Source organism: Canis lupus, chromosome 17, assembly GCF_011100685.1.
Source record: "Canis lupus familiaris isolate Mischka breed German Shepherd chromosome 17, alternate assembly UU_Cfam_GSD_1.0, whole genome shotgun sequence".
Taxonomy (NCBI): Eukaryota; Metazoa; Chordata; class Mammalia; order Carnivora; family Canidae; genus Canis; species Canis lupus.
This window is the reverse complement of record NC_049238.1, coordinates 18940061-18952159: the sequence shown is the minus strand read 5'-3', so window position 1 is coordinate 18952159 and position 12099 is coordinate 18940061. Positions and strand designations below refer to the sequence as shown.

The 12099-nt window shown below is 38.5% G+C and overlaps 1 protein-coding gene across 4 annotated transcripts in view; it reads right to left on the bottom strand.

Annotated features, from left to right (window-relative positions):
* The window catches only part of NCOA1 (nuclear receptor coactivator 1), a 243507-nt gene extending 231544 nt beyond the window's left edge, over positions 1 to 11963 (bottom strand). For all 4 annotated transcript variants that reach the window (XM_038560934.1, XM_038560932.1, XM_038560933.1 and 1 more), the window contains exon 1: positions 11949 to 11963. The gene's annotated coding sequence lies outside the window, so the exon portion shown is untranslated. The remainder of the gene's footprint in view (positions 1 to 11948) is intronic.
* Between the last annotated feature and the right edge of the window lie 136 nt (positions 11964 to 12099).

Genomic DNA, 12099 nt, shown 5'->3' with positions numbered 1-12099 from the left:
ACTACAATAAATGCTCTATCCTCCATAATTTGCAATGTGGTTGCTGCAACAGGCACATGTAAATACAGAAATAAGTATACATGATAATAAATTCCAAGTAAGTCCTAAAAATAGTAAGTACTACAGAGTTTCCACATATCTCAGTTAGCAACTACTAGTTATATATATCCATATGACATCTTTTCTAATATTTTTTAATTCACATATGATTTAAAGCAAATGAGACTCCCTTATAAAGATTACAATCTCCTTGAAGGGCAAGAACCCTAAGATACAGTAACTTCGTGGCTCCCCACAGCACCATCCAAACAATAAGTATTCAATAAAAATATAGCTTTTATTGAGAAGAATGGGCTGAGACATTAAAACAGAAGTATAGGAATCCCCAAGACATTAGGAATGTGTGTCTCCAGCACGGCAAAAGAGAGAGAAGAAGGAACACAAGTTTTTCTGTTATCCATGGCAGGTAGAACTCTACACTGGAGACAAATGACTCACCAGGCTCCCCCAGACTTTTAGAACACAGCCCATGAGAGCCAACTTCTTACACTGTAGGACAATATGCTCTCTGGGCACCAACTGATTTCCAATTCAATTTCCCAAATACCCTGAAATCAGTAAAGAAAATCCCTAGATAATATGCACAAGTAATCCAGGCACAATAATAATTTTTAAAAAAGGTCTGTTACTCTAAGTACATTAATGAGTAGCATTATGATTTAATCAATGTGATTTGTCAAGTATTTTATTATCTACATGTTTAAGACATTGCAGAGGACAAAATATAAAACATAATCCCCTTCTGCCATTCTCATACCCTAATTCAGGCGACCAGACACATGAAAACAAAAAATTGCACGAGTAGAAGGCAGTAAAGTGTCAAATGAATAATAAGGAAAATAAATATTAAGAGTTCATAGAAGGAAAAGGTTACTTTTAAATTTATATTCTGAACAATTCACAAGCAAGTTGGAATCTCAGCTGAGCTTTAAAGAATAGGTAGGATTTCAAGACACACAGAGTAGGATAAGGAGAACATATTCAACAAAGGACTATGCAAAGCAGGAGAAACAGAGAAGCCGAAGGGATGTTTAAGGGACAATAAATTGACAATTTATTTGGAACAGTTTACTAGAGGAGAATAGTGGGAAATGAGACCAGAAATGCAGGTTGGTGCCAGACACTGGAAAGCTTTAAATGCCAGGCTAAGTAACAATTTTATCTTGATAGTAATGAAGAGTCTTTGAAGGTTTTTAAGCAAATAACACAATGAAAATAAAAATTAGGATAATCAATCCAAAACAAACTTTAGGACAGACTTAAAAAGGAACTCACTGAAGACCACCTGGACACTACTGCAATAATCAGTCTAAATCAGAACGATGACAGTGAGGAGAAAAAGGAACAGATCTAAGCATCTGAACAAACTTGGAAAGTGTTTTTAGCATGTGTCAAATCAGACCCTGAGGACTCTAGAAAGTTGAGATTCAAATGCTAGAAAAAAAAGAGTTTAAAATTTAAAAGCACAGCAACTGTGAATTCCAGCCTAACCAGCAGGGTCTCCCTACACTTGAACTGATACTAGGCTCTGCCATACATATATGCATTCCCATCACACTCCTAGGTTCACTCTTTTTTATTGGTGTTTAGAGGGACAGAAGTGGGAAATGATATATAAGAGCAGCCAAGTGATGAAGGCCAGGTAGTTGTGCAACAAACAAAACTCAAACATCTGTAAAGGCCAAAGGCAGTGTAATCACATCTATTGCAAAATGGAAAAATAGACTGCAAATCCAGTCATACTGCGGGCTTGAGTAATGACATCAGATATATCCATTAAACTTGGCAAGAGAGTAAGACTGGATGAATGGAGTTATTGAGGTCCCAATCCTTAACAACGGAGATTCTTAACCTTTGGGGAGGTCATGAACCCCTTTGGGAATTTGGTAAAAGCTATAGACCCTCTCCTCAGAGAAATGCACACACTCACAATATTTTGCGTATAATTTCACAGTATTCATAGACCCTCTGAAGCCTACCTAGAGACTCTTAGTTCCATGAATTCCAAGAGTTCTTAGTTAAGAACCCTTGCTAGAAAACAGATAACCATTTTTTTATCATATACTCACAGTTTACAAGTTTTTGAATAGGAAGCTATATATGTACATTTATTTATAATTTGTATACAGTACACACCAGACCAATAAATTATGTACCTTGTAAAGCACACACAAAAATGGATACTTAACAGAACATTTCTTTTTTTTTTCCAGAACATTTCTTATAATAAACAATTCTAAAGCATTTATCCTCCTTACTGGTGACAGTTTCATTTTATTCCTAATAAACACTATTATTAATACCACTATTTTTGGGCAGCCCCAGTGGCTCAGCATTTTAGTGCCGCCTTCGGCCGGGGGCATGATCCTGGAGATCAGGGATCAGGTCCCGCATCAGGCACCCAGCATGGAGCCTAGTGCTTCTCCCTCTGCCTGTGTCTCTGCCTCTCTCTGTATGTCTCTCATGAATAAATAAATAAAATCTTAAAAAAAAAAAAGACTACTTTTGATGAAAGTAATGTGACTGAATATGATTTGCTATTTTCTAATTTTGCTTTCATATTTTGTAATATTGTAACTTGAGGTCTCATTCTAAATTTCAGTTTTTATAATAAATAACTATTTAGTTTTAATGACTATCATAGCAAAAAAATATATGTTTCACAAAGATGGGTAAAACCAAATGAAGGAATCACTTGCTGCACTGTATAAAACATGATATATTCAATTTTAAATCCCATTCACCACTTACGCAAAGGCTTTTGCTAAAGTTCAGCTAGTATATTTCCGTATTTTCTGGTGACAACCAGTTGTTCTTCCTAATAAATCAAATGGCGTATTTTTTTTTTATATTTTCAGCAGATAGGCACAAAATCACTTAAAATGCCTAAGTTTACAAGGTTTTTATACAAGTTAGAGAATTTTGTTTCCAAATTGAAATATATATATAAAAACAATTTTTTAAGGTTTTATTATTTATTTATGAAAGACAGAGAGAGAGAGGCAGAGACATAGGCAGAAGGAGAAGCAGGCTCCTCAAGGGGAACAGGATGTGGGACTTGATCCCAGGGCCCCCCCGGGGGGGGGGGGGGACCACTCCCTAATCTAAAGGCAGACACCCAACCACTGAACCACCCAGGTATCCCTAAAAACATTCTTAAAGTTACACACATCATATTCAGCACATAAATCCAATAATGATGGAAGTTGTTCCAAATATTCATTTTCAATAATCTCTATCCATAACATTGAATTTTATTTTATTCTGAAAGGTAGTTTTTTTTTTTTTTTTTAAGATTTTATTTATTTATTCATGAGAGACACACAGGGAGAGAGGCAGAGAGAGAAGCAGGCTCCATGCAGGAAGCCCGACACGGGACTTGATCCATCCCGAGTCTCCAGGACTACGCCCTGGGCCAAAAAGCAGATGCTCAACACGGAGCCATCCAGGGATCCCCAGTAGTTACTTTTTGAGTCACTGTTATGAACTTACCATCAGGGCTCAGCGGTTTAGCACCGCCTTCAGGCCAGGTCGTGATCCTGGAGACTCGGGATCAAGTCCCACATCGGGCCCCCTGCAGGGAGCCTGCTTCTGCCTCTGACTGTGTCGCTGCCTCTGTGTGTCTCTCATGAATAAATAAATAAAAATCTTAAAAAAAAAAAAAAAACTTACCATCATCCCAAAGGGGCAGATAAAGTAAGTGTGTTTATTTTTCATAAATATCTGCTAGGCAGCATTTTACTCACAGCCACTTGTCACAGAAAATGTCAGCAAATTTGGAACATCTGTGTTTTTGTTAAAGAAAAATAAGTCATCTCTAAGTTAGATAATTCTTGAGACCTCTGCCTTAAGATGGCCAGTTACCCTCTATGAAATATTATACAAAATATCTGCCTGGTGACTCCTTACAAAAGATGTTAAGAGTCTACTATTTAAAATAACAAATTTGAAAATCCAGTTACCCAGACTCCTATAAACTGAAAACATCACAACAGACTGAAAGAAACTTCCTTAGAGACCTCTAATATTTCTCCAATTTTCCAAATAATTTTATGTAAACTCTACTGTGGACACCATGGTTCTTAATGTGCCTGGACTCTCAAGGGGCAAAGTGTTCTAGCAGTACCCTTTAACCCATTTCCCTAGCATTCTAACAAAGTTTAAAAGGAGTTATCTTTAAAGGTACTCTAATTATATTGTCTCCATCTCTGAATTACTACCAGTTTGGCAAAAGACACAACTGCAGCACATTCTGTGACACCAGTTGTCTTCAACACTGTTCCCTCAGTGTAATGTTGGCTAGCAGTTCAGTCAAATAATAGACAGGGCTAGAACAAGGTCCAAGACTCTTCATGACATATCCTGCCTTAAATCCTTTTTGGAACATGGCAGGGCATAAATAAATCAGTAAAATAAATCATGAACTATATTGAGAGCCAGGGACTTTCAACTTACATGACCATCCTCACTTATACAGAGAAATATATTTATACAAGGAGATGACATTTTTACACTTAAAAAACAAGTCCGCTGCATAAATGCCAAATGATAATACGCTGTTTAAAAAAACAGCTACTGCTTTAAAAAAAAAAAAGTATAAGCCAGTGAAAAAGATTTTGTACTAACTCCTATCAAAAAAAAAAAAAACACATAATCTGTTCTCAAATATACATAAAAATGAGTGAATAAGTTCCTAGTGTGGTAAGCCTTACATATGGAATCATTTCAAAAACTATGAAAATATAAAATTTGGGGTGTAAAACCTGCCAAAAAAAATCTATGTAAATTTGGAAAACTGACATTTCTCCTAGATCTCATCCAGATCTGCATACTTCACTGTTCCCCACCACCTCCCTCCATTAAAATCCTGCAATGTCTTGCTACTGCACCTACAGCATCTGGTCCCCTCCTACTTTGGCTGGTGCCACCCTCCTCCTTGCACTTTCCCCTTTCACTACTCCTAAATAATCCCAAGCTTTTCTGTCCTTTCATCTTTGCTATTTAATCTTCCTTAAAATACTTCTCTCCTCACTCTTACTCACATACAAATCATCCCCTGCCTTCAATGTTCTGGTCCACCCCAAGCCCTGCATGAAATCTACCCTGATCACTCTCAAATGAGAATAACTGCTCCCTCTCCTGAATCCCCAAAGTACTATTTCATACTTCTCTCGTGGCACTCATCACATTCAATCAGTATTATAGGTATTTGTGTGTTCGTCTTATCACCTCTCTTAGGTCATAATCTCCTTAAGAACAGGATCCGTATCTTATCTTTTAACTTCCCTATCTTTTAACAACACATCACCTTGAACAAAGTAGGTACTTATATAACTATGTCTTGAATGAATGATTGAGTAGCTACTTAGAAATTCAATTACAGATTTCCTGTACCACCTGGAATGGAGAGGGAGGTATGAGGCTTTGCACAACAAGCAACTTTTCCCCCAATTTCCTCCAAACAAATTCACCAAAGTAAAGCCAGTATTACACATACAAGTGCTTTCAAAAAGCAAGGACATTTCATCCTTTAACTATCTGGTCAAATATGGCGTGATATCTTTATATAAACACATATACACTCATAGAATATCTTCCATTAAACAATCAAATCTATGCTTGATAATAAAAGCATGTAAATACTTTAATCATACAAACTAAAAATTTAAGATGTAATATATTATAGCTATAAGAATGAGATCAACCATTCAAAGTACAAGTGGAGGGACGCCTGGGTGGCACTCAGTTAAGTGTCCCGACTCTTGATCTCAGGGTCGTGAGTTCAAGCCCCACACTTGGCTTCCACGCCCAGCACGGAGCCTACATTAAAAAAATAAAAATAAATTTAAAAAAGCACAAGTGGAAACACAGAATGACCAAGCAATTTATTCCAAATGGAAAAAAAAAAAAAAAGCACCTGAGCTTTAGCTATTTAAATGCTAACGAAACTTGAGAGGCAGAATTTTATTGCTAAGAATCCAAAACCAACCATTCAAAGATAAGCTTAACTAGACAGAAGCACCAAAGAATCAACATTACTAAAGTACAAAGGTGAGATGAGAAACAACATGAAAATCTTAAAGTGACACCATCATTAAGTAACTCGTATATATGGGCTCCTGAGTCATCAGAAAGCAAGGAATTTGCAGGAGTCTCCACAGCACATTTAAGGAACAGAGAAAGGCCAAAAAGGAAAAAATAAGGTTACAATGTGGTCAACTGTGGCAAAAACCCTTGGAGAGAAGCCAGTTTAAAGGTATGCCTGTGACAGGGTACCTAGCTGGAGCTAAGTCTCAGACTCAATTTCGGCTCAAGTCGTGGTCTGGGGTCATTAGATGGAGCCCCCTCGGAATCTGTTTCAGATTCGCTCTCTCCCTCTCTTTCCCTCTGCCCCACCCCACCCCCAACACGTACTTGCAAGCTAAGTAAATAAATGTTTTTTAAAAAATAAAATAAAACAAAGGTATGCCTGTGATTTTAGGTCAGAAGACCCTGGACTCAAATGTCTTCCCTAATACCTACAAGCTGTGCATTCTTACACCAACCACTCAACTACCCTGAACCTTGTTTCCTCATTTATAAAATGTAACATGTAGAACAAGCACAGTACCTGAGGACAGTATGTCTCTGAAACAGCACTCAATAAATATTTGCTGACTCTGAATGAGGGCCATATAAGAAAAGCAGACGTTTCCCTTGAGGCACTTTTATAGTTTTCAAGAGAGTAGTCTTAAGTAATTCCTGATTAATACCTGACTGCAATATTTGACAGTCAATTTTTGACCAAAAAATAAAAATACTCATTTCCTCCTCACTTACACATTACTTAAAAGCTTACTAAAATTCTTGAAATTTAAGATCTCTTTGTAATAACTTTTAAATACTAAAACAAAACAAAAACCTCTCACAAAGAAGCCAAATACTTGGGTTCTTGCCTAAGTAATGCCACTAAGTACAGGACCCATGAAAATTACCATATTTGCCTGGCCTTAGTCTTATCATCTGTAATATTAAGGAGGTTGTGCTAAATTGCCATTAAGGCTCCTTTACTCTAAAGGGTGTGGTTCTAATTGGGTGATGGGCATTAAGCAGAGCGCTTGATGTAATGAGCACTGGGTGTTATATGCAACTGATGAATCACTAAATTCTACCCCTGAAACTAATAATACAGTATATGCTAACTCAATTGAATTTAAATTCAAAAAATTTTTAAATTAAAAAAAATTTTTTTAATGGTGTAGTTCATGTCATCTCAAGGACTATTCTAACCTAGTTAGGAAAAACAATTTAATGTACAATTTTTTAAAAAAAGGATTTCTTTCTAAAAGAAAGGAAAAGAAATAAATGTATTATATTGGAAAAAACTGAGCAACTGATGGTAAAGGGGTGATAAAAATCATGCTTTCTAGAGAACATACCAACTTTGACCCTGTTTTTGAAGGTCAAGAGATAAAAGGAGACAATTTAAAGAAAATGAAACATAAGATCAGAGCAAGATAGCTACAGGTGATTGTAACTTTCTTCACTTGTGTAGCACTTTACAGTTTACAAAGCATTTCTGCACATGCCATCTGCAGCAAATTTTCCAGAATGAAAAGTAGAACAGTTTAAATTATTTACGTTTGATAAATTTGTCCACAGAAAGTCTCTGCTACAAACAATAACATGAAAAACCATTTTGGAAAGGAATTTTTTAAGCATTTCTGTGTAGGATGAATTAGGCAAATGCATGCAGGCAAACAGCTATAAACCTACAAATCACAGAATTTAGCACAAGGAAAAAATGTGAAATCAGGCCAATATGCTGATTTAATGATAAAGAAACTCAGGCCCACAGAGTCGATGTGACTCTCTTCTCTCCATGTGCAAAACAACAGGAGGTCCACATTGTAGAACCAGAAATAAAGAGGGAAATCCAAATTGCAGAGAAAAGAATCAGAATTTGGGGACAGATTAGATAGTTATGTGATTAGGTTATGTTAGTGTAAGAAAACATTGTTAAAGTCTTACCTTGTGCCAATCATGCTAGGCCTATGTTGTTATTTAATAATTGAAAGATCAGAACCATATGAGGGTAAGTACATTATTCCGATTTTACACATGAAAACCTGAGGTTAAGTGTGGTTACATAACTAACCCAAGGTGACATCTATTAAGTATCTGGAAGAGCCAGGACATCATCCCCTTTCTGAAGTCAAGCCTCCATTTCCAAAAGAAACCTAAACTTGCCTCAAAAGTATAAGCTAGAAGAGCAAAGTTAAGTATCACTCTGGAAATGGTGGACACCACAGTGTTATCAGAATTCTGGTCCTGCTAATATGTGTATTTCACCTCCACACCTGCACCTGCTGTTACCAGTCTCATCTGTCTGTTCCCAATGGTCGGGGTCCAGGATGTCTCAGTAAAGTTAAACTTTGGCTCTCCACACTAAAACATCCATGGGGAGCGATTATATCAAAATATATATAAGATAGGGTGACTGGAGGGTGATTAATCTCAAGTCTTACAAAACTCAAGTGCCTATAGTTTGCTTCTGTTTTGGCATAAGGTATTTATCTTCAAAATATGATAACTCTACTAAGCTTTTCTAAAAGCCTGTCACTTCAAGGAGCCTCAGAAATACTGTGCTGCAGATGGGGGTATGGGGGAGGAAGCATGGATTCACCAACCCACTCTATTTGCACCTCCAAATTGGATTTATATGTTGATGTCAGTGTTTTGTAATAATTTCTCTTCTTCAACCACATATCCTGTGGAAATATAAAATAACCATTTCTCTATAGTCCAAACATCTATAATCCAAATACTGTAATGCTGTATGACCATAAAGCCCTGTCCAGAATTACAAAGAAAAAAAAAAAATCCTTGCACTTCTTTAAGCAACCAAGAACAGTACCCAGTTGCCACCACTAGGCCATTTTATGACCTCTAACCCTGCGTGTTGAGAGAAAGGTACAAAGTCTAACTAAAATATAAAGAAAGGAGAAGAAGGAAAGGCTTGAAATGACTAGATCTCATCTCAAATGGTAAGAAAAGAGGTCAGAGGCCACAGGACCCATTCTCAGACCAATGACCAAAGGCTAAACTAGTGGTTAACCAGGAAAAGAAGCAACAAAGAAGTCCTTTCCTAGTCTAGTTTGTCCCAGTGGGTAGGAAAGTTGTACACCATGGGAAGAAATGTGTACGGTTCTGCAGCTCAGACTCGATTCAACTCCTGGATGGCATGAATTTTCACCCAGTCCCACACTCCTATCTGTGCCTGATATATGCAGGTAATGTAAAAAAGAGCCCACGACATGGTTTTGGACCTCTGCCAGGAAAGCGGTTGATGGCCCTCTGAGAATTCTTGTGATTACCCTCTCTGTATAAGGCAAAAACTACTACCAAGATAATAATGAGCATCCTGGGGATCTCCTTCCATACCCTAAGGCTTATGGGTAGTATGTGCTTATTCTGACCTCCCATACTTGCCCTAAAATAAAAGCTATATTAAGCCATAGGGTTTAAGGCCAACTAACTCCAAAAGATATGCCATATAACACTCAAACAATGTGGAGTGCTTGGAGTATAAGGCAAAAAAAGAGAAACTAAAATAGAAAGAGAGGTAGTATCTCTCCACGAGAAGGTATATAAAATTGACAAAAAATAAAAAAAGAAGGGAAAGCTAAGTCTTTGAAAAACAATTAGAAATAACATAGTGATGTATAATCCAACAGAGAAAAGATTTTCAAGGAATGTCCAATATCCTCTCTCCCACACTCTACCTTTCAGCACTTCTACACTACTCTCATCACTTACTCAACCTTTAGTCCTGGTGAAGACCAGTCATTGGATTAGCAAGATGAAGAATACATGCAGAAAACATTCCACCCTGAGAACATCTTTAAATTATTTAGGCTTGTTTACCACCCTTCTCTATAGAGTAAAAGCATGAAATGTTGCCAACGCTTTCACAATATATACCAGTCAGCACCATAGCAACCCAATCCTCTGCCCACCAAAAGATTAACACATACACACAAAACAGGAAATTCAACAAAAATTAAATTTGACCCTAGACTCCCTCAACAGTTAAATGTCTTAAGTAGTAGCAGTATCTTTATATCACACCCACTTCATGCTACCCTTACAGCTTCCTGGCATAAGCAAATTCTTGGGATTATACAAACTGCTGCTTCTGTTTCCAGCCCAGATTTCTAGAAATGAAACCCTAGAATTGAGGGAGAAAGAAAAACAAATGTTGGCAGAAAGAGGGAGGAAAATGCATTGTCTATATAATCCCAGTTTAAGTGGAACAATCACCATTAGTTCCATCAAGCACTTTTTTTCAATAAAACCACTTACCCAAAAATGCAGATCTAAAATACTCCCTTAGCTTAAACCACACAGAAAGCAATTTAATAGACACAATCCTACAGATTTTCTCAAAAAGAAACGAGGAAGAGATTAACTACAAACTATGTCAAATTCAAGTTTTGCACCTTAAAACTCAAACTTCCTTGCGAGTCAAATAAATGTAACAAATAAGCAGGGCAAAATGTCTACAAAAATCAAACCAAACACCTGTTCTGACAAGCGACACTCCTCCATTTTCTCTCCAAACCATGTATTTCCCTATTCAGGCCCCCCTTTTTGACCCACTGTTCCCGGAGCATGAAGTCTGAATAAGAAATGGAGGGAAAACATTTCAGATGCTAGTTCACAAAACCAAATTAGACCTTTCCACAAAGTACAGGGGATAAAATAGAAAGACTTCCAAACTGTATCTAGTTTATGACAAACAGTTCAAGGAATAACCATTTATTAAGCTGAATCAAACCCCACTGCTACCTTTCACCCAAAACTATTTCTAGTTCAAGAGCCAAAAGACCCAAGCAAATACTTTCTTTTCACATTATTCTCAACATGAAGAAATCTGACCCCCTTCCTACTACATCATAGCTTCTGTGAAACAAGCTGAGAGGCCCCTTTGGCCAACTTTTTTTTTTTTTTTTTTTTTTTTTTTTTGAGTCTAACCTCCAACCAATTCCAGAAGAAGAGACAAACCTCAAACAAATTTAACCCTTGATATCCATCCCTTCAGCAGCACAGTACGCTCCACCACAGCAATGTTTTTACACAGACACTCAAAGATTTCTTAATCACTGAAGTGTAAGCCTCAGCCCTCACAAATCATCGCCACAGAGATTACTCTTGGCATCCACAGAGGGTGCTGGGACTGCAATTCAGTCAAGAACCCTTCATTCACCATCATCAGACTCGACATTAAAAATTCGCCCTCTCAGAAGAAAAAAAAAAAAAGTCACCTTCTCCACAAGGACACCTGCCTCTTCAACGCCTCTACAGTGAACATGGAGAGCCCAGCACCAAAGGCTGAAAGATCCTCCAGCTTAAAGTTTTCCTGCCCACCAAAGTCTGCAGCCACAGCACCGTGGACTGTCCTTGTCACACACACAGGCTTTACTGTCAAACCTTCCGTCTCCCTCTGACATCGTCAGTGCCTAGACCACGGGGGTGACCGCTTTAAAAAGAAGCAAAATGAACAAAACAAAACAAACCCCACAGCTGGCTGGTAAGGACAAGGGACCCTGGTGTCCGGTTTCTCCGTGTCTCTTCCGAAGAGACGGGAGGGCGGCTCGAGTTCTGCCGCTGACCATTAACCAGTCCCACCTCCGGGTCGTCCAGTCAACACGTCGGCTCCCCCTCGCAGGTCCCTTCAGCCGACTCCTGGGAAGGGGACCAAACCCTGGCCCTACAGCAAAATCTCACGTATCCATCCCCTTTCTACCTCCGAAATCCCTCTCCGGCAGAAGGGAGGGGGGGGAAAAAAAAAAAAAAAAGCAAGTGCGCGGGGGGTACACAGAAGCGCCGTCGAAGGCTGCGCTTACGGAAAGGCACGCCATGGTCATCCCCATTTCGCAGTCCGAGCAAGCGAGACTCGGCGAGGTGGCCCGGCTCGCCAAGGTCACCGCGCGCGCCGGGGCCGAGGGGCGCCCGCGCCGACTTCCGGCTCCCCCTCTCGGCGGCGGCGGCGGCGGG